Genomic DNA, 24,728 nt, shown 5'->3' on the forward strand with positions numbered 1-24,728 from the left:
ATTACGTCATACATCTCTTTGCATACGTCCACTTTTAGTTAACTACTTAGTATGTATTCAGTATTTAGCTTTACGGTGTTAAGGCATCGACTCTTAAACAGAAGAATGTTACAAATATTGAAAGCTTTGAGATGTGGTGCTACTGCCGTATACTAAAAATAAGTTGAGTGGATAAAATTATAAATGAAGGGGTAATACGTAGAATACATAACGATCCAGAAGTTATACTGAATATAAAAAAGAGAAAACTTAAACACTTTGGCCACCTGATGAGTTAGTGATGAGTGAATTATTCAAAACAGCAGTAAATAAAATTAGAATCGCCCTAATGATATCCAATCTCCGATAGGAGAGGCAATTAAAGAAGAAAATATGAAAGACTCGAAAAATCTCCAACGTTCACTGTTAAACATATTCCTCCCGTTCACTGCACACATTTACTGCTTGCTCCTTGACGCTGTGACGAGAATGAGATAGGATTTAACAAATAAAATGACAGAAAACTAAACAAGACAGTGTGTCAAACGTGGAATGCGTCGTAGAACGTGAAATAGCGTAAAATTATATGATGGCCATAGACGTTTCTTTAATACCCAGCAAACGACTCGCTTTGTAAAGTTACATAGGCGGGATCTGTGCGAGAAAAAGTCGATCATTCGTTTTATAATCCAAAGGGGCCCATAAAATATTCAACGTTAAAATGTGACATAATGTAACGTTATGACAAATCTTTTTTCTCCCGCACGGGTGCATGCCTATGTACCTATACAAGGGGAGTCGTGCATAACCTTTAAGTTGATCGTAATACATAACTGCAACAACAAGTATGTTGGCGGTTTGGGTTAGTATATACAGTGCATTCCGTACATTTTTTAAACATGATTAAGAAATTGTTGACTGGAGGCTATTAAAGAAGTTCTTTAAATTTTTGCGGGTCACCCCCTTTTCTGTAAATGGAGTGAATATTGTTATCCGTTTAATTTTTTTCCCAGTTGAATAATTCCTGCTGGTATTTGGTTTAAGCTTACTTCTTTTCCCCATTTAAGCTGTTTCATAGCTAATTCTACTTCCTCTTTATAGTACCCTGTTCACTTGGCAATTTCAGACTATTTCATCTCTTATAACATAAAACAGTTATTTCAGATATCTTTATCGCGTTTCCTTTTTTTATGGATGAATATGCTGCCGTTTTCATCTTTTACTATTTCATATGGAGCTACACGATTAACAATTCCAAAACAAGAAAACACAAGTAACACTCCGAATTATATTATACAACTAATAGTCGAAAAATGAAGAGCAAGAGTTAGATGACCAAGAAGCCGAAATCTTAATGACGAACACAAATATAATCGACTAATCAGACAATTAAGATCAGCGCTACATGACGCACGCAATGCCACATTTGAACACTACATTAGTACATTGTCTAAAGAAGATCATTCAGTATGGATACCAACAAAAACACTTAAAGAGACCTGAACAACACAACCCACAAATTAAGAAAGATGACATTAGTTGAGGAAGATCAGACCAGGAAAAAATGTCAACATTTTCAGAATACCAGATAATAATAATCAAGCAATAGAACACTGAAAACTTTTGTTTTGAACTGTACGCCCGTCGTAAATGACATACCATTTTTTAAATAACACTTAATATTGCACTTTTTTAGTGTACCTATTTATTTCATGTTTCAAGATAATTCTTTTAGGAAATATATTTATTTATAACATACGGTCTTATGGTCTTATTACGGCTTTCAGATTATACGACATAAATGTATCTTGTACCGCACTGCTAATTAAGAATTATGTTTGTAATGTGATAAGAGGTCCGGATATACGAGACACCAGTGACTCATGCCGCACTGATAAAAAGCCGACAGGAATCTGCATTTCTAAAAAAAAAATAGATTAATTTGTTTTGTGTATTAATTTAGTTTAGGTCGAACAAGAGTTGCAGTAAAAGATTTTTTTAAATATAGAGTGTAAACCATATTTCCAATGCTTTATGAAAGAGAACCAGTTTATCCGGACGACGTAATAACACCTTATTTTAGAATATTGGTCGATGAATTGAAATCATTGTTCAAGAAACGAATTATTCATGTGCAGATGTTTTACTCTAAAAACATGTAAAACTAAAATCTCGATTAAAAAAGTTGCAACCAGTTACTCTCGATGAAATTTAACCCCATTATTGATTTTACGAGTGATAAAATGGGTCAGTTTTAATCCTTGCAACATTTAAACATAATAGTTGTATCTTGGTTTAATCAAATAAAAAGAAAAATTATACACAAGTACTAAAACCACAAATTATTCTCGATTATAACTTGGTGAAAAAGAGTGTTGATTTTAGTGATCAAGTGGCTTCTTACCAAAGCCCAATACGCAAAATTCTGAAGTGGTACCGGAAAGTGGCAATGGAATTAATATTTAATACCGCAGTAGTCAATGCTTAGTTGCTAAATAATAGAAAACGTAAAAAAGCAACAACCTATCCTTAAGTTCAGACTGCAGCTCGCGAAGGCATTTACAAATAAAGAAATGTTGTAACCCTCATGACCAGTTACACCCAAAAATACCATCTAAGGCAAAGCGATGTAGATAATACAAAGAGAAGAAAGTGTACAAGATGTTACAAAGTTTTAAGAAGAAGCATGACTTGTAGAAAGGCCGATAGAAAAGTTAAAAAAGTTAAAGCATACTCTGAAGAATGTGATGGCAAAACTGAAATATATCTAGTGTGCTCCAATGAAGCACATTAAAAAACAATTTTACTTATACAGGAACTATTATTGAGTAAAAACGTATTGTGCCTCAAGTGGCCTTATAGTATTGGAAGTCGTAAGTTGATAGTTTCCAGTAGAACGTTTTTATTGTTAATTACCTCCGTAAAAGTGAGTTATAGTATTTATAAAGAAATGGATGTAAATAATATGCCTTCGACATCTAAAAAAAGTAGATGTGAACATAAACGTAGATTGACCACTGCTGAATTACAATCATTGTTAGAAGCATCGGGCGAGGACGATGTAGATTAAATGAATGGTGGAAGTAACTGACAAAATACTTGCACAAGTCGTTTAGAAAAATCGAAGATTCCGTTTTGGAAAGAGACAACACAAACAGAATTTAAGACTTTTCTCGAGCTTCTGTTCCATATGGGGACAATTAAAATGAACCGTCTGCATGACTACTGGAAAAGTATAGGTAACTTCTCTAATAGTGTTGACTTGACTAGGCAATTGTTCATAGCCCATATGAAGAAATAACCGAATCCTCACTTGTCAAAGAAACTAAAAAAACGTTAAGTGGTCTAAAAACTAAAAAGTCCCCTATTCAAACTGGTTTTTAATAAAAAATTTAATAATATGTTAAAAGTTTTTTTAATATACCCTAAAACTGAAAGCGCAAAGAATCGATTGCAAGTTACAAAATACTTATAGAGTCATACGAGTTTGGACAAGTATAGTTGTTTAAATAATCGCTTTCTGTGATAAACAAATTGAATAAATTGTAAAATATTTTTTGATCTGCTTGATATTTAGCACACTTTAATAACTCATCAATTGCCATGATTTCAAGTAGCTATATTATCTGTCGTTAGTCAAAAACAAAGTTATTAACATTTATAAATTACTACAAACATATAATATCTTAGAGTTTATGGTTTTTTGGAATTATCTCAATTATTTATGTATTTAAATTTGGTATTTCTCTACATAGAAGACTTTTTATGGTCTACAACTTTTATTTAAATTATTTTTCTTTAGAATGTATACAAAACGTTTTATAAGCAAAATTTTTTTTTGCCTTTTAAGATTGTTTAAGAAAACAAAGCAAAATAAACTGTACGTCTTTACGAATTTTTCGTCGGCTACCCCTCATACTATTTAGAATTTAAATTTCTGTAAGATTTTGAAAACTCTTTAGCGAGTTTCCGTTAACTACTTTCTTATGGCATGGTCAAAGTCAAATATTATTTTTTTATGTGATTATGCCACAATTATTGGTCGATATTGAGATGAAAATTACATTTTTAATTAACTAATATTTAACGATACGATTTCCAATATTTAACCTTGTTTATTGTACAAATTATGTAAAAATGTGTATACACATTTTGTACAAAAAACGTTTTTTGAGAACGATTTCCTGAATTGAAATCAAAATGTTAAACATTAAATAATTAAAAATGTGATTCTCATCCCAATCACAACCAATATTTTTGACATAATCCCATAAAAATCTAATATTTATCTTAAACTATTCACTGATAGCTTCGATTAAACAGCTTGGAAATTGAAATATGTAAAATATTCCTCTCTGGGAAAAAATATCTAAATTGAATAAATATAACAACTGAACGTTGATATTATAAAAAAACTAGTTGGTTGACCCCAGCCGGTCGGCAGGTAGTTTCAATGTCTTCATTTGAACTTGACCCAAAACCGATCGATATTTTTATGTTTTCAAATATTATTTAAGTATTAACACTGGCAACATCTATTGGCTTTAAAATGATACCAAATATAGTAATTTTACCTCCCAATGTTTAAAATGATGGTTTGATGTAAAAAATTTAATTTATAAAAAAATCGGATTATTGAAAAACCGACAACGGTGCCAAGCCTACAAAGGTGCACTAAACGAACATACACGACATAAATAGAAAATGATAGCATTTCTTGGTGATGCTAAATTACTGCAACGTGAAAAGAGCTTAAAACGATAGTGGGATGTATATATATATATATATATATATATATATATATATATATATATATATATATATATATATATATTATATATAAATATGTTGGAAATATCGGGTATGTGGCCTATATTAAATAAAAATCTTTATTTTTTCCAAAGCTCAATATTTCGCTCTATAAATTTTATTTGTGTACATGTGTATAATCTTTTAATTTCTTTACTCTCGATGAAGCTATTATATAAATGGCGAAATATTGAGCTTTAGAAAAAACAAAGATTTTCATTTAATATAGACCACATACCCGATATTTCCAACATATTTATAAATTGTTTTTTGGTCGAAATAATCACATATATATATATATATATATATATATATATATATATATATATATATATATATATATTGTTATGATATGTAAAATCGAGAAAAATATTGTTTTATTTAAAAATATTTCAAAGTTCAAAAACATTAAAATAATTCAGATAAGTAGGATAATATCCAACAAACATTTCGGAGAAGGAAAGTTATTAAATCCTTGGATTTCCTGTACTAAACATAGTGTAAGCTTTGCATAAATTATTTCTCTGTTATACTTGAGTGACCCGCATAAGTTTAAGTGAAAGCCACAGACAATTGAACGGGGTTTTTCAAAATACATTAATGCAGTGATTAAAGACAATAGAAGGGATTATAGAAAGTGGTTTTTGTTAGTTTTTAAGAATTATAGAAAAATATTATTTGTAAATAAGTTTTAGGAAATTTATAAGTATAGGTAAAAATGTGTTTGTTATCGAAATGAAAAAATGGGGGAATTGTGACGAGTTGTGATTGGCGGAGATTGAAAAAGGCGAGATAAGCATGTAGGAAAAAGTTTAGCGAGATTGAGGAGAGAGAAAAGATATAGTCAGTTGGTTTCCAAGTCTGTGAGAGGAACGGTGATTGTTCTCTGGCGGTTCCTGAAATGTAGCAAGCAGTAGTGGAATGTTAGTGAGTTTGTGGAGTTAGTGTATCTGACAGAAGCTGAAGCAGCAAAATATTGTAAGTCATATTTCTCTACTTATATTCCAAGAGTCACTGTTCAGGCCAACGAGAGATTCAGTTTATCGTAAAGAGAAGATATTCCAAGAGTCATTTTTCACTCGGGCCAACGAGAGATTCAGTTTATCGAGAGGAGAAAGGCTATCATAATTTGAATGATTTGTGCTTTTGAAGGAGATCATTAAGGACGATATACTTGCAACAATCTGTGTAAGATTGCTGATTACATAGGGAGCGGTTGAGAGGAGATAATATAGTCTACAAGGAACAAGGATTTGGACCACTCATCATCAGAGAGAGATATTTTGTTTTCTGCAGTTTTTTCTTTTATTGATAACACAATTTTTACACTTAATTTAGAAAGGATATAAATATTTTGATTAGGAGAGTTAGAATAGTTCGGAATTTTGAGATTTCAATTAATATTGTTTGTACCATAAATTTTGATTGTTCACGTACGGAGAACAAAATTTTGAGAATCCTTATATGAGATTTGTTTATTGAAAACTTTTGAGTGTGAATTATTTCATTATTTTTATTTCAATATATAGTGTTAGATCATATGTGTTTTTTATTATTCCGGTATTCTCTGGACCTTACCTTTCACATGTAATAGCATAGATATTGAAGCACGAATTTAACCCTGAGATAAAAGAATTAAAAATTGTGATAGAGTCATAATCATATCATTTAAATAATTTTAATTAATCAAAAAAATTAATTAGCTAATTATTGTTTGGCGCACCAAGACTTTAAATATCACAATAACTGGCTTCCAAAACGTGGGGCTTGAAAATATCGCAGCTTTACATTTGAAGGAAGGGAAAGAGATCTGGAATAAGTACAGGTGATCCAGAGATAAAAACATATAACATTGAGGGAATTTGAATTTGAAAGTATTTTGACAATTTTTCCAGGGAATATAAATTTGATTTATTGTTTGATCGTAGTTAGTGGATATTTACTGCTTTTGAATTATTTGATTTTATTTTCTTTACCAATCGTACATTTGATATTTATTTTGAATTATTTGAATTTTACTGATTGCATATTTGATATTTGTCGTGAAAATTTAATACATTTGGGGAGAAATATTGTCGTGTTCTGAAACATATAGAGTGTTGTAAAATTTCACATTTGGCGGGGACAAAAACAGTAACGAAAAGAAACAACATGTCGACCACAAGGAGTCAAAGTAAAACGCAAGAAAGGAAAGAGGATAAGATAGAAGAGGAAACAATTATTGATGAAGGATCGGATAATGAAGGAAATGCTACAATAATGGAGGAAAGAAAAGAAACAGGGATGTTAGAAAAATTATTAGCTATGATGCAAATACAGACACAACAAATACAAGAATCGTCACTAAAAATGGATAGAAATCAACAAGAAACAAAACAAACAATAGAACTAAATAACAGAAATATAGAGCAGCGTTTGGAAAACTATGAACAAAAATTAGAAGAAAATGATAGAAAAATGGAAAAGCGTTTGGACAAATATGAAAATGAAGTAAAAGTCTGTTTAGAAAAAGTCAGAGAAGAAACAGAGAGGAAACTAGAGATGCAGAGAGAAGAAATAGAAACTAAAATGAAAGATATTAAGACTGTACAGAAAAAGGAATTAGAACAGTTAGAAACAAAATTTGAAATGGCTTTACAAGAAGACAAGAAAGAAATAGAAAAACAAATTGAGGATATCAGAAAACAACGAGATATGGAAGACAGGAGAGAAGTACTCATCCAAAGTCCGGGTGACATAAAAATACAGTTTGGCGGGGATATTCGGAAAACACACCCAGTACCGTTTGTTAAAAATTTGAAAACCAAATTACAACATATTAGATATTTTGACGATTGCAAAGAAACAATTAGAAACCATTTGAAAAAAGGAGCAGCGTTATGGTATGAAAGCAAGGAAGATGAGTTTGAAAATTGGACAGATTTTGAAAATAAATTTCTCAACTATTTCTGGGGAAAAAATAAACAGAGAGAAATCAACCAAGAGCTACAGAATGGAAAATATCACGAAAAAATGGGAATATCTGAAGAAAGATATGCTTTGCAGATATATAACAATTCAAAATATCTAGAATACAAATATTCTACCGAACAGCTGGTAGAAATGATCAGCAGACATTTTGAGGAAACGTTGGAAGATCACGTGATTTTGAGAAACTATCAAGATATTGATAGTTTGTGCCAATTCCTTCAATTAAAAGAAGCGAAAAGAAAAGAAATGAGAAATAGAAGACAACATGACCAATATAATGGAGGGGAAAGAAGGTATTCATCAAATTATGACCAGAGAAACCGACATCCCAGATCAACAAACGAGTATAGGCCGAGAAATTACAATAATTACAATAGACAACAAAATTACGATAACAGAAATGACACACAACAGAGAACATATGAAAATCACAACAGGAATAGAGATGCACAAAATCCTCCGAATAGGAAGACTAACGAACAAAGGGACGATAGAAATAACCAGAGCTTCCAACAACAAAATAGAAGGGAGATGAATCATGTAGCAATAGGAAACGACAGACAAATTTCTAATTCTAATCTAATATTTTTAGATGCATTTATAAAACATAAAGCGATTAAAATTGTGATTGATTCTGGATCGGAGATATCGCTAATCAATAAAAAACTAGTAAAAGAATTAAATTTGGACAGATTTGTGTATAAGATTCCTAGGGTTGATTTAGTGGGTGCAAACAATAAAAATTTGACGACAGTAAACGAAGGCTTGGGAGTACAGATAAGAGTGGGAAACAAATTCCATATTATGAAATGTGTGGTGATTGAAGATTTAAATCATGATATGATAGCGGGAATTGATGAATTGAGGAAAAAAGATATCACCATAAATTTTTCGGAAAATAAACTGGAAATCAGAGCAGCACCAGACAACACAGGAGAAGAAAAGCAAACAGATAGGAAAACAAATTCTGGAAGGATCAATGCACAGGAAAAACGCAAAGAAATCGATATGACTGTAGAGGATAAACCGAAAGTACAAGAACAAGATCTAACAGAAAAGAAAAAGAGAAGGAAGAAAAAGAAGAAGAGTTCGAAAAGAAAGCAGGAAAATAAGATGGAGACCAGAGAAAAACAGGAAATAGAAGGTACAGAAGAATTGTTGGCAACCGACGATAAAACAGAATGGAAGCAGGAAGAAAAAGAAGGTATTATCAGAGAAATGAAAGGAATGGAAACATGGTGCTCGGAAAACCAAAGGGAATTAGAGGATAAAAGGAAAACAGAAGAAAAAATGGCATTGATGGACGAGAATCCAGAATTTTGTGAAGAAGTATTATGGACAGTGAACACATGTGAACAAAAGGTGGATGAAAGAAAAATAAATTGTGAAAAAAACATGGAGAAGGAAATAGAGAAGATTTTAGGAAACCATGGAGATTTTGTTAATAAAGTAAATCAAGTGGTTAAAAATTATGAACTGTCTTTTAAGGGAAAATACTTGGAAAAATTTAAAACGAAAATATATCCAATCCCGTATAAAGACAGGCAATATACGGGGTATTTTAACATTCACGACATCTATCAATATCATGAATAGATTTTAATAACATGGTGAAATAATTTGATCCTAGAAAACTTTTGTCATTTTTAAAATTTAACAAAGAGTTTTCGGCAGATCAAATGGCGGGGATTTGTTATGATATGTAAAATCGAGAAAAATATTGTTTTGTTTAAAAATATTTCAAAGTTCAAAAACATTAAAATAATTCAGATAAGTAGGATAATATCCAACAAACATTTCGGAGAAGGAAAGTTATTAAATCCTTGGATTTCCTGTACTAAACATAGTGTAAGCTTTGCATAAATTATTTCTCTGTTATACTTGAGTGACCCGCATAAGTTTAAGTGAAAGCCACAGACAATTGAACGGGGTTTTTCAAAATACATTAATGCAGTGATTAAAGACAATAGAAGGGATTATAGAAAGTGGTTTTTGTTAGTTTTTAAGAATTATAGAAAAATATTATTTGTAAATAAGTTTTAGGAAATTTATAAGTATAGGTAAAAATGTGTTTGTTATCGAAATGAAAAAATGGGGGAATTGTGACGAGTTGTGATTGGCGGAGATTGAAAAAGGCGAGATAAGCATGTAGGAAAAAGTTTAGCGAGATTGAGGAGAGAGAAAAGATATAGTCAGTTGGTTTCCAAGTCTGTGAGAGGAACGGTGATTGTTCTCTGGCGGTTCCTGAAATGTAGCAAGCAGTAGTGGAATGTTAGTGAGTTTGTGGAGTTAGTGTATCTGACAGAAGCTGAAGCAGCAAAATATTGTAAGTCATATTTCTCTACTTATATTCCAAGAGTCACTGTTCAGGCCAACGAGAGATTCAGTTTATCGTAAAGAGAAGATATTCCAAGAGTCATTTTTCACTCGGGCCAACGAGAGATTCAGTTTATCGAGAGGAGAAAGGCTATCATAATTTGAATGATTTGTGCTTTTGAAGGAGATCATTAAGGACGATATACTTGCAACAATCTGTGTAAGATTGCTGATTACATAGGGAGCGGTTGAGAGGAGATAATATAGTCTACAAGGAACAAGGATTTGGACCACTCATCATCAGAGAGAGATATTTTGTTTTCTGCAGTTTTTTCTTTTATTGATAACACAATTTTTACACTTAATTTAGAAAGGATATAAATATTTTGATTAGGAGAGTTAGAATAGTTCGGAATTTTGAGATTTCAATTAATATTGTATGTACCATAAATTTTGATTGTTCACGTACGGAGAACAAAATTTTGAGAATCCTTATATGAGATTTGTTTATTGAAAACTTTTGAGTGTGAATTATTTCATTATTTTTATTTCAATATATAGTGTTAGATCATATGTGTTTTTTATTATTCCGGTATTCTCTGGACCTTACCTTTCACATGTAATAGCATAGATATTGAAGCACGAATTTAACCCTGAGATAAAAGAATTAAAAATTGTGATAGAGTCATAATCATATCATTTAAATAATTTTAATTAATCAAAAAAATTAATTAGCTAATTATTGTTTGGCGCACCAAGACTTTAAATATCACAATAATATATATATATATATATATATATATATATATATATATATATATATATATATATATATATATATATATATATATATATATATATATAATATCCCGCATTATAGTTTAAAAGCTTCCAAATTACGACAAATGGTTATTTTAAAGGTAAAATTGTACTTAAATTATATCCTTTCCAATATAAAAATACTTCTAAAAACTGTAATATTTCTCCTTGATTAGTGACGATAATTTCTGGCATGTTCTGCAATTCTCTAAAAGTTGGCGCATTTTGGTTTGCTGCCTTTCCATTGCTAGGTGAAAATGAAATCGAGTACAAAATTGGATTTTTTGCTTAAATGGAGTCTCTATCGGATGCAGAGTTAACAAGGCAGAAACTACATTAACCTCGATATCGACTACCTTGGCAACGTGTGTTACTTTGGATAAATAACAAGTAAATAATTTTCATAGTATTTTAAACCTATAAAAGTGTGTACACCAGATCATATTTACTTTAGACGTTTAATATTTTATATACAATAGGAAAGTATTTATGAATTTATTCTCTAATTAGTTACCTATTGTGAAATTAGTAGCAACAATAAACTCAACAACAATGCATACCCAATACAATAACAAACAGATCAGTACAATTAGCCGATGATATTAACATTATTTATGTCCCGTAAAGTAAAATAGGTGACAAAATCAACAAGATAACTGCAAGATAACTCAATAATAAAACTAATTATTAGTGTAGTCTTTTTTTTAAGAGAAATTAAAATGGAATTGTAAAACTTAAAATGACACTAATGATGAACTACTAAACAAATATTATACAGAACGATGTTTAAGTATTATTCAAAACAACTTGGACCTTCTTAAATTCTGGAAATTGGCAAATTGGTATTATTTAAAAGAGCACGAGCTGTGATAGTATTAATACTTATATAGTATTATACTTCCAAATTTAATTGATTTTCAAAATAATTTATTTTTTGCAAGAGAACTAATATTTTTTAAATCTGTAGATCAGCTTCCGAAACTTTTAATTCATAGTCAAATTTTATTTTTGAAACTTGAAACAGTAACTCAGAACTATCCGTAGATGAAGATTTTTAAAATCTGGATTCTAGGGAAATCCAGGAGTTTGATTATTTATTCTACATTGCCAAAGATAACGAAAATATATGTAAACATTTTGTATGCAAGAGGCATAACATTAAGACTGCCGCCTGCCAAAATTGTGTACTTACACAAGTGGAGAAAAAGGAATATTATAAAAAAATGTTTTTTTTTGGAATACGATTAGTAAATTATGTTATTTAATTTTTGTCCTTTTTTGAAATAAATAATTTGATTTAAATAACTTAAGTTTACTATTATTTAGAACTTGAAATTAAGGATAAGTTTGTATCTTTTGAATTTAACTTGAACTACGTTTTTCTGCTTGTGTTATAAAGCGCCGCCGCTAGCCCACTCTTTTTAATTAAATAATTAAATTAATTAAATAATTAATAACTAAATACGTTGTTTTAATTGGATATCTTTATTATTTATAAAACTCTTATTACGTCTTTCAAAAACCGTAAACTTGGTGAAATGTTTTCTATGAACAAAATGAACGAATTTTTTAAAACCAGACCTGATTGTTTCAGTTTAAATCGATTACGGCATGTCTCTTAAATTTAAAATTAAATGTTTGTTCCAAAAAAAATTAATTTTTTGCAAGAAAAAATACATTTTTTTGTTACATCAACAATTCACTTTGCAAAACTTTTAATTTATAGTTTTTTTTAGCAATTTGTATTTTTTTTTAATTAAATATTAAGTAATCATGCGAGTAAAAAAATAAATATAGCATTTTAATTTCCTACTTGTTTAATTTATAGAATTCTCATTGAAGTTTTTAAAAACCATGTACAGAGTGAAATTTTTGGCTATAGAAAAACGAAAAATTTTTTTAAATACGGACTTGATTTTTTTAATTAGAATAAAACAACCGATTAGTAGTAATAGTACTAGTAGAACGTTTGACAAAAATATGTGATACATACAAAACTCAACCTGTGTGTTATTAAACGCCAAATAAGGACGTCCCTGGGACGTCCTTATTGGAATTGGACCTTAATCGAATGTCCATAATACGTCCGGAGGAATTACTGGATGGACTTTTGTGATGTGTTCGGACGTCTATTTTAGCGCTGAGGATGTAAATTAGACGTCAACGCCATTTTATAAAGTACTAAAAGTGGCGTCATCCTGTACATATTAGAAATATATTTTGGGAAATAAAACGTAAATGTTTAATGAAATTTACATTTATTATTACATTTTTTATTTATATTTATTTATGATTAACAAACGGGACAAATCCGCTGTCAATTAATGCTGATTGGAATGTAAATAAAAACTATGAAACTACAAGTAAGTGATGACGTTTCGAGTTTTGGGTGACATAAGAATTTAAGTAAATTATAAAATTCATGTTCGTCTTACATTGAACAGACAATATTTTGCGTATTTTGTATTTAAGAGCGTTTTAACTAAAAAATAAATGTTGTTTTAAATAAAAACTATGAAAAACTATAAAAACTATGAAACTACAAGTAAGTGATGACGTTTCGAGTTTTGGGTGACATAAGAATTTAAGTAAATTATAAAATTCATGTTCGTCTTACATTGAACAGACAATATTTTGCGTATTTTGTATTTAAGAGCGTTTTTTGCATAATTTTGTGACTTTTATTGTGAGCTAAATTGATTTAGATAAATAATTCAATCGAATTGAATTCTATAAGCTATCATCGTAAGTGGAATTAAAATCAATTTCAACAATTCTCGAATGCTGAATATTTCACTTCAAGTTTTCCTAAGCGAATTGGTGATCAACGTCAATATTAACATTTCCATCTGTGTGTTAACAGCCGCTTCAATTGGAGTTAATACATTGTGAAAGTCGGATCACTGATTAATATATAATTAATTTAAACGTATTTTTTACGTAGTTTCCGTATAAATTATGCCTCCAAAGCGACAAGCAATTCACCGATCTACACCTCAAGCATGGAAATCAAGAGCATTACGAGCCTCAGAATTAGACGTACAACGAGCAGTAAGCTGGAAAATATTCGAGTACATGCCACTGAGACTTGTTCATCTGAATTATCTGAACAACGACGCGTAAGGTTAGGAACTGATCAAATACGCATCAATCAGGCCCGTTCGTCTAAGGCAATTGAACAACGGGAAAAAAGGCTGCAAAATGTTCAAATCAGCTCCGCTCGATCAAGACGAACACTGTACGCGCTGATTTATATCTAGGTGCATTATATTATGAGAGTAATAATGATTATAGTCTATATCTAAGTGTCGTTATTGGGAAAATAGATAAAAATTGCATGTATAACATTACATATTTGCCAAGGGCAAATTTATCATTGCTCAACCCAAATCACAAGTTTCTTTAAACTTATTTCATGGAAAACGAAGATAAACAAATTTAACAATGACGTCATTAAAATGCGGGTACTGGACGAGAAACAGTGACTAGATTACAAGCCCTTTTCGATCAACAGAATGAATACTTTTTGTTTACAACTGCCATTTAACGAGTTCAGATCGATGACTACGCAGTTGCAATTCAAGCAGAAAAAATACCCGTTGGCCATTACGAAAGACAGTTTAATGCACCAACTATCGATGAAGTAGCGATCGTGATAGCTGGCGAAGAATTTGAATCGCACGACATATTTCTTCATCGCAGCAGTTGTGAAGTTTAGTAGTAGTAATGTTTAGACACTCATCGCTCATACGACAGATTGTAATATCCGATTCTGTTTTGGCGAAAAAGAAGATGAATATCATTTTAACATCAAAATAAGAAATCCATAAACAAACGAGGAAACGAATAAGAAAGTCAGTGCCACAAATTATTATTTGCATCGATTGAGGATTTATCAAGACGCTAAGAATCACATTCTACAATATCGAGAATTATTCTATCAAGATCTGTGAAGATTGAAACCCAATGAATCAAACTGGGTTGCGTTTTTGAGAGTATTCTCATTTGAAAGATGCAATTATCAATGATGGTAACGTTAATCCAAACAAATTGGAAAAAATGGTTATATCTACTTTTGCGGGGAGTACATGTATGAATACGCAAAAGGTGCGATGACATAAGTTCGCGCATATGATCGTCCAGATTTGTTCATCAACTTTATATGCAATCCAACATAAGATAAAATAAAAGAAATTCTGTTGGATAGATAATCATATTTGGAGAGCCACGCTGCTGGATGTATTCCATTGAATGGCACAAAAAAGGACTCACTCTAATATGCACATATTTTGGTTTGGTTGGTCAACAAAATTACGCCAGATCAAATAGACCAACTTATTCCACCAGAAATACTAGAAAAGAGCATTAATCTACACTTATTTGACCTCGGTACCAAAATATGATTCATGGTCCATGTGGCGCATTCAACAACAATTCATCATGCATGCTTAATGGTAAATGCATAAAACAAGAAGATTGGTGTGTGATACCATCACTGACGATGACAGATATCTACTGTATCGTCGACGATGAGTTAAGGGTGGTGGTAAATCCATCGTCTGAAAGTACGAAAAATTGATAATCGAAGTCGATAATCGTTAGTTTCCGTCATATTCACCTTTTATGTATAATGTATCTTTGTATATCTGTATCTTATACCGATAAATTAGCAGCAATAAAGCAGTATGGCGAATATTATCATTTACATTAAATGAACGACATAACACAGTAGTAAACTTCGCAGTGCATCTCACAATGGAGAGCGCGTGTACTTCACAGCAGATAATGTACGTGCAACAGTATTGGATTCACCGGTGATAATAAATTTAAATGCATTTAACTTATTATGCTAAGATGATCTTTTTGCAAAGACTAGGGGACACCAGTGGCTCGAATGACAGACAATAGATGGACAAAGAGGATACTGGAATGGAGACCAAGAGATGATGCCTACCGAAGTAGAGGTCGTCCACCAACACGTTGGACTAACGATCTAAAACGTTGTCATAGGAATTGGATGCAAGAGGCACAAGATCGAAATAGATGGAAAATTATGAGGGAGATCTATGTCCAGCAGTGGATAAGCAAAGATTGAATGATGATGATGAGGGGACACCAGAGAGACTTGTCACAAGGTAGGAATGAGACACTACATTTCTTTCCTAAAATCGGGTGCAACAGTGCCATCTGTTGGTTATTGGTTTATATTATAAAAATTATAAAAATTATAAAAATTATATGGAGCATTAAAACAACTATACCATAAATATTATTTGAAAAGAAATAGTAAAAAAGTCTTTTAAACGCAGACTGTTTGAAGCTAAAGAGTTTTATAAAGAAAATAAATGGGTTGATCTTCAGAACATTATTAGAATGGCAGCTATTCTAATTCAAATTCAGTACAGAGAGAGCTGTAAAGCAAAAACGCTAAGACGATTTACTCTTAATGAGAAATGGTTAGGTTTGTCTTTACAAAAACAAGTGCTCGTTCATATAGTATTTTTTTCCAATATATTTATCTTACCCAGTAAGTCATCATTAAACAGACTTCTGGCTCAAACTACTGGGGGTTGAGAAACTAATAAGTTAATATTTGAGTCACTAAAAGCAACAATATCAAAACTGGAAGGAATGGATAAGCATATAGCTATAACATTTGATTTAATGGCGAATATGCCAAGTATTCATTACAATGAGCATAGTAGGTGTATAGAAAGTTTTGAAGACATGAGAAATGACTGAGACTTATATATAGTAGATTATGTTCTAGTTTTTATGGTAAGAGGTCTGAGAAAATCGTGGAAATTACCAATTTCATACCAATTTTGTAGCAGAGGTGGTGCAAAACCCCTCAAATTAAAAAAATGTTGTCAGAAGTCATTTCTAATTTCTTAAAAGCCTCAGCCTGCTATGCAATAAGATCTGTTTGGAAGGAAATCAATTTAGCATCTTCCAAAATAACATACTTTTCTTTGTTCAAGTCTCATCTTCTATATGGTCGTCTTTTTTGGTGTTCTAGAACAGCTGCCCCAATCTGATGTTATTTTTAAATTTCAAAAAAGAGCAATACAGTATCTTTTTGGCCTCAGTAGAACATATTGCAGAAGCTACTTTAAAAATCACGGGATTTTAACTCTTTCCTCTTTATATATTTTAGAAAGTATTTGCTTTATTCGTAAACACCTACATCTTTTTCCAGCAAGACCTAATCCTGACTACTCCACCAAAAATTCAACCTTTGATTTGAATTTACTGAACCCGTCCACTGAATTAATAAAGAAATCTATATTATATTCAGCAAAAAAATTATACAACCATTTTCCCTTTGCAACTTTAACCTGCAACTTGTTTCAAGTTCCGTAAAAGGACAAAAACCTATCTATCTGAAAGACCATATTATTTCGTAGAAGAGTTTCTGAACGAATAGCTTTATGTACAAGTCACTAAAGTAGTTGTATAAATATATATTTGGGTATCACATACAACAACTTAAACTATACAATTTGCAATTTATTTAAATTTTGCAATATATTGTGTATTTTATTATATTTTATTTTGTGATATTGACAATTTATGTAATATCAGTAACTTTTAAAATGTTGTTATTTTTGTAAGCTTTGTCCATAAAATTGTATAATTTTCAGTGGTAATAAAGCATATTTCTATTGTATTCTAAATTTATATACAAAATTGTTTTACAGGTATTAAATAAAAAAATTAAATAAATTTTGTCTATTTTTTCGTAAATGGTACTGTGTATATTTGAATTTAAAAATATTTTGCCAATTTTAAAATTGAAATGCAATTTTTTTTTTCAATTATAATAAATCATATTTAAATATTTTAAGCTTTATTTAAATTTTTCCACCAAAATTTAATTTTGAAATTCCCGCGTAATTTCCCGCTTGAATTAGTTCCGATGCAAATCTCTTGGAGCGCTGAATTTCATTTTCAACTAAAATATTGTCGTAAAGCATCTAGAGGTAGATGATTTGTGGTTTACATACCTAAAAAATAAAAAGCAACTAACGGCACAAGTCTAGACAAGGTAGAATTTAGGGGTTAAACTTTGATTAAACTTAAAATTATGGTGTTTAATGTTAATTAACATTCATTCACTTTATTAAAAGATGATTTAAATCAATTGCTCGCTTTAATTTATAATTATACGATTTTTTTCTAATAGGGGTAGTTTTTGCCTCTAAAAAATAATAAGCAACCAACGGTACAAGTCCAAAAGTAAAATGGAGGATAAGTAGAACCTAAGTCCAAATTTTTATGCATTTCGGTGACTATAATAATAATAATTGGTATCAATATACAACAATAGATAAACAAAAAAAAATTATTTTGTTTATTTCTCATTCTCTGTTTTATTATTATTATTACAATAAATTTTAAATGATTCGTATAAATTATTAACCAGTCTATAAACTACCTAGTGATTATAAACTAACACAAAATGTTTTGGTTACAAAATGTCACAAAATGTTAATTAGTAAATACGTAATTCAATAATTGCATATATGCAAAATGTTAACGGAGATTATTATTTACTTGTCTTGTGTCTTAAAATCACATTTTACAAGTCTTGTAATGAGGTAGACGGAATAGAATCTCTTGTCGGGAACAAACACGGCATTGCTCGCAAAGTACTTTATATGCAATTCCATGCCGCTTGGTAATTCGTTAAAAGCCAAAGTAATCATTTTTAAAGTGGATCTTGCTACTTCTCTAGGCACCTCTTATCGATTTTCTCTTGTTCCATTTAATCGGGTTGACGTAAAGTTATACTAGGTGATCCAAATAAGTCAAAGAACCTATGTGCTGAATAAAGACAACTAGCAAATTTATATATATATATATATATATATATATATATATATATATATATATATATATATATATATATATATATATATATATATATATATATATATATATATATATATATATTGGCATGTCTCGCAAAACAGAAAACCAAAAATGGTATATCGATGGAAGGCAACCATATATACGTATTTCTGACTATTGTTCGTCTTTAGTACGGTGCAGCCAAGTTAGAAAAGGAGCATATTAACTTGGGAAAGGACCACTACAGGAGCAATGCAATAAATTTGTAGCATTAGAGTTAGAAGACCCTGATGGTTTCCATCAGTATTAGTTGCACTTATTATATCAAAAATCATTAAACCATTTACTTTGACAAGTATATAATAAGCCGGTTTATTCTGTGTATAAATGTACATTGCTGCTTGATTACTCCCTAAATCATGGATCCCAAAAACATAGTACCGTACATCTGTCTTGCAAAAAATATTGGAATGGATGGTATATGTGGCAGTGGTAAATTTTACATCAAATCAAAAGTAATACAAGTAATTTTACCTGCTCTTGCATGTTCCTTGTAGCTGCGTTTTTTTGGCATGGAATATATAAGTTTTTCTTAGATGAAGTTCTTTTTGTATTTTTCAAGAAGCTGTATCGGTCTCACAAATACTCTTGTAGCTCAAGGTATATTCAAATTTGTCACATTTCTCATGTGTGCCGGTACAGGAAAATTAAAATTTAATACCTACTATATTTTGTTATATGTACATACTTTCAAATCCATTTTATAGGAGCCGTTAAGGTAGTATTCCTATAGAAAGGCCTTTTGCATATCTTTTACTGTTAACTCTGATGGTAGGTACAGCTGATTCGGATTTTTTTTGCAATAAGTAATGTGACTACATAGGGTAAAATGTATGTATGTGATGCATTATGGGAGTTGTAGCTTGTTTGTTGTAGATTTTAGGGCGGCAATTATGTTTTTTTCTTTTATCTTTACGTGCACAACCTTTTTCTACTAGTGATGTAGCATTTGCAAATTTCTTGGTATATATTGAAAAACCCTCGTACGTATCAAAATAACAAAGTATTTTCAATTCCTTTTTGCGTCGCCGAGGTCGATAATAGACACATTTTAAAAGTTTGTTTATGTTTCACACATGTGTATTATCTCGGCATTCTTTTTATCGAAAGACTCTCGATTCTGCGTTTCAAATAAACATCCATTTGGATTGCTGAGAAGGTTTTACCGGAAAGATTATTACGACACTCTCGCTGACGCGTTGTCAGGGACAACTGTTTTTAGCGTTTGTCCAAATTTCACGTTAAATTTGTAATGTTTTGTTGGTTTTTGTTCCTTATCGTGGAAAATGTGAAGCAGTGTAAATTTCATGTGTAGTGACAGTGAGGTTTGGAAGATAGCCCATTGAAAACTGTCATGTTTAACTTAGTCGGAGGGAACCGACAAATTTGTAAAGAAAAGTGATTTTTACTCAAAGTAACTCAAAGTATCAATTATGAACCAGTAGTCACTGTGTTTTGTTGTATGCCGTATCTCATATGAGAGATTTGTAAAATGGCGTTTTACGACAATTTTGAAGATAACCACATGTTGCCATTGTGTTCAGTTGTATCTGTTCCAGTTTTCTAAGGAGACGAGTTTCCCAGGTTTGCTAGCTTCCATCCTCATTTTCTTATTCCTGGTCGTCGTGCCAGTCTTTAGATGCAGTTTTTTGTGTGGCAGTGAATCTCCAGTTCCAACCTCAGAAAATATGTAAAGTAAGGAAATTTTTTGAAATCCAGGTAACTCTTTTGTGTTGAACTTTTAAAGTAAAAATAGACATTTTTTTAATAATAATAATAATAATAATTGCATTCATTGCTAGAATAAAGCAATCGCGGAAGATTGACCATAAGCAAATGAAAACTGAGATAACTACTTTTATGATTTACGAGAGTTTATACGAAGGGTAAAACAGCTGCTTCGTTCACATCTTAATGGTAAAAATTTGTTTAAGGCACTAAACACCTATGCATGCTCCGCGGTTAGCTACTTATTTGGTATTGTTAAGTGAACAAAAACGGATATAGAAAATCTTCAGCGAAAAGTGCGAACACACCTCACAAAGGCACAAAAATACCATCCTCGAAGTGTACTAGAAAGAACGACATTACCGCCGTATTTAGGACGACGAGGACTTATGGATATAAGTGAGCGACTAGAAAAACACATTACTAATTTAAGATTTTATTTTCAGGTGCAGGCTGAGACATCTACTCTACATCGCGCGATTTGTGCAGTGGATGATACAACACCGATCAAACTGAGGGAACCAGAAATGCGCATAAACCATCTTACTAAAGACGAAAAAATGCGCACCTGGATGGGTAAACTTCTTCACGGGCGATATCCTAATGAGGTCAGTCAAGACCACGTCGACAATAAAGCGTCGAACTATTGGCTGACATCGGGAAAGTTGTTCCCTGAAACAGAGGGTTCATTACTCGCCATTCAGGATCAGGTTATACCAACCAAAAATTACTTGAAATATATCGGCAAAGAACCTCAGGTCCAAAATGACAAATGCCGATATGGATGTCAAACTCAAGAAACCATCCAACACATTACCGGGGGTTGCCAGGCATTTGCTGCAACTGAATATAAGGAACGGCACGACTCAGTAGGAAAGATCCTTCATCAAGAGATAGCCATCAAACTGGGACTTCTCCAAACAAACCATCTCCCATATTATCAATACGTTCCTGAAAGTATACTTACGAATGATAACTACAAGCTATACTGGGACCGCACTGTGCTCACAGACCAAACAGTGGCACATAATAAACCAGATCTCATACTAGTTAATAAACTAAAGAGACAAACAACACTAATTGATGTGGCGAATTCAACAACAATGATCTTCGTGTTAAACAAAACGAAAAGATCGCCAAGTAGAGGGATCTGGAAATTCAAATACGAAGAAGGAGGAGAGAAACGGAAAGTACCCAGACAATACCTATTATTATCTCTACTACTGGAGTTATTCCGAAGAACCTCCTAGAAAACATAAGAAAGCTAGGTCTGAATAAACATCTCTACAAGACCATGCAGAAGGAGATTCTCCAGCATACCAAGTCACCTAGGGCTCGATAACACGGAAGAAGTCCCACCAGAGCTCAATCCTTTTGATACCGTAGGTATCTGGGATGAGTGAATTTTCCCCTTAGAGGGAGTGAGAGCCGTATGGCTAAATCTGGGATTGCTTTCATAAATTAAAAAACAAATGTAATAATTAGAATTATATGTGTTAGGGCGTGGCCATAGCTGTCATAATTATTCTCAGTTTTAAATTTCAAGTATTGACATCTGACAGCTAGTTTTATTTTTTTTTACATTAGTTTGTTTTGTTTTTAGAAAAAGGTTAACCTATATGAATAGTCTTATTTTAAAGATATTTCTTTATTTAATAATTTATTTCTGTCACAGTTTATAGCCCAGTGACAATTGTTTGTAAGTTTTGTAGCAATTCCCACTTGTAAACGGATGTTGTAAACGGATAGTATATATAAGTTTTTCTTCTTTGTTATTTTGGTATAAATAATTGTAACTATTTATATAGTAATTATTTTTGCATAATCTGTATTTGTAACTGTTTGTGGTGAGACAGTAATAAATGTTTAATTTATTTCTCTGAACCATTTTGTCTATTTATTTTAAAAAAAGTCTCCTAACCTCTTTTTTGTGTTTTTTAGGACGGAAGAACCTTTTCTTTTCTCAAGCAGGAAGTTTTCTCGAAGCGGCGTCCCATTTCAAATAGCTAGAGGGAACTCTTGTATTTTGTTTATCTGTTTAGTCCAGGAGATTCATGTAAGTACCTCTTTGTTTCATTTTTTGTAGTTGCCCCAATCCAATCCCCTGTTTCATTCACTTATCCACGACTCCAGCTCTCCAAATAAACCCTGAGTGCCGTTTGTATAAGTTTCGATTTGTTTTGCTTGCCCTAACTCTGCCCCAATAATTTCCCCAATTTTTAACCCTCCATAGTAATACCCTATGTGATAGGCAAAATATTTCGTTACAGGAATAACTGAATTCTTTTTAGATAAAGCAGTACAACTGCATGCATGTTGGCAAATGCTTTGACACAAACAGACTTTTCCTTATCAAAACACCGCAACTTGTAATAATATGCAGCACAGTGCGGTTTGTGTCCTTAATTACGTTTTCTTATCTGTATTTTTATCAGACTAGCGGAGTACGAGTCTTACTTGTTTTTTTGCATACATTTTATAAAATTTACTAAATATATGTTCACGCTCTTTAAAAAAAACTTTTTGGAAACAGGCAATAAGAATCCAATACTACAAAATAATATTATAAAACAAAATACTTCTCATCTCCTACTTTTTTCTCGGCTATTACTGTCCCCTTGTGATTTCTATGTTGTAAACCTTTCACTTTCGTTTCGATTTACGGTAAGTTTTGGATATGTTTTTGGTTCATTTTTCTCTTACCACTGAACAATAGTCATTTTTGTATTATTTTCAGCTTTCATTTCCCCAGTACTCGAGAAACTTGGATAATTACTTTCTTATACACAAAGGAACACGTACAGTGAACCGGATGTTTATTTTGATAGTGAATAATGACTTTACATTATCTATCCAAGAAACAGATATGAACTAACCTACCAAGAATCATTACACATTACACCTAAGAAGTCGACTTATTTTATCTGAAAAATATCACATGGATATGTGACTTTTGTCGCCATATCTTAGAAGAAAGAGAACTGACTTTTGATGTTTTTAGAATAAACACACCAAATTTTATTTGTAGATATTAACCTACGATAATTCTACGGGAAATAATTGCTTTTATGCATGTATATGGGGTTTAAAAGCAAGTTGTTACGCAAATAATTTAATGTTAGAGAAATTGGACGAATGAGGTTTTACCGAGAAATACTTTAATTATATAAGGATATCAAAACGTAAAACCATAAATTGACTTGTACAATTACTTTCATCGAAATTGAAGAACATCAAATAATTTATAGTTGATGTTCTACGCCATTCATGGCTCTACGCTATGAATGGCGTAGAGCTCGGCAAAACTGGAATATCCAATGGAATTTTGTCAACTTTAGTGATGAATGTAAGTTTAATTTGAATGGCTCTGATGGGCGATTAAGAGAAACTGTTTTCGAGGTGAGAGACCAAATATAGACTTGGCTCTTGAACGTCAGAAAACAAGACAAACAAGCAGTAAGGTATAGGGTGCTATATGTTTGTCACTCTCTACAGCTCGACGATATATTGAAAAAGTACTACAACCGGTTTTACATCCCTACCTACAAACCGTTCTAAATGCAATCATTCAACAGTATAACACAAGACCTCATATTTCCCATTAAGTAAAACCATTAAGTTCATACAAAAATCTGGTATAGAGACATTGAAGTAGCCATCAAGATTAGCTGATTTCTAACCCGTCGAACATGTGTGGGATATGGTAGATCTAAACCACGAAATCTAAATCGATTGCCACGTCCTTCAGCAAAGTTAAAAGACTTGTTGCATAATCTAAGGAGAATCTGGATGAGTATTTCGTAATATGATATAGATTACTTAATTCGATCAGTGCCACATAGAGTAACTGAGTGTATGTATACACCATCAAGAAGGAGTTTTATTATTAATTTTTTTGACTAAAAGGACGTTAAAAATTTATTTATAATGTTATCAAATAATAAGAATATCATTATGTATACTTCCATAAATAAATTTAAAAAAAAAACATTTTTCCTTTTAGATATTGCATTTGTTTTAGCCATCAATATCTTCATATAATAAAATCCACAAGGAAAATAATTCCTGCAGCTGGCTGTATACCACGTATAACAAAAAGAAGTTAGTCTTTGTATGTGGGTATATTTTATTTTATAAAAACCCTTAAAAGGGCAACATTAAAAGTACGAACGTTTTCGGAACAACTGTTCCAT

Source organism: Diabrotica undecimpunctata, chromosome 6 (genome assembly GCF_040954645.1).
Source record: "Diabrotica undecimpunctata isolate CICGRU chromosome 6, icDiaUnde3, whole genome shotgun sequence".
NCBI classification, from domain to species: domain Eukaryota; kingdom Metazoa; phylum Arthropoda; class Insecta; order Coleoptera; family Chrysomelidae; genus Diabrotica; species Diabrotica undecimpunctata.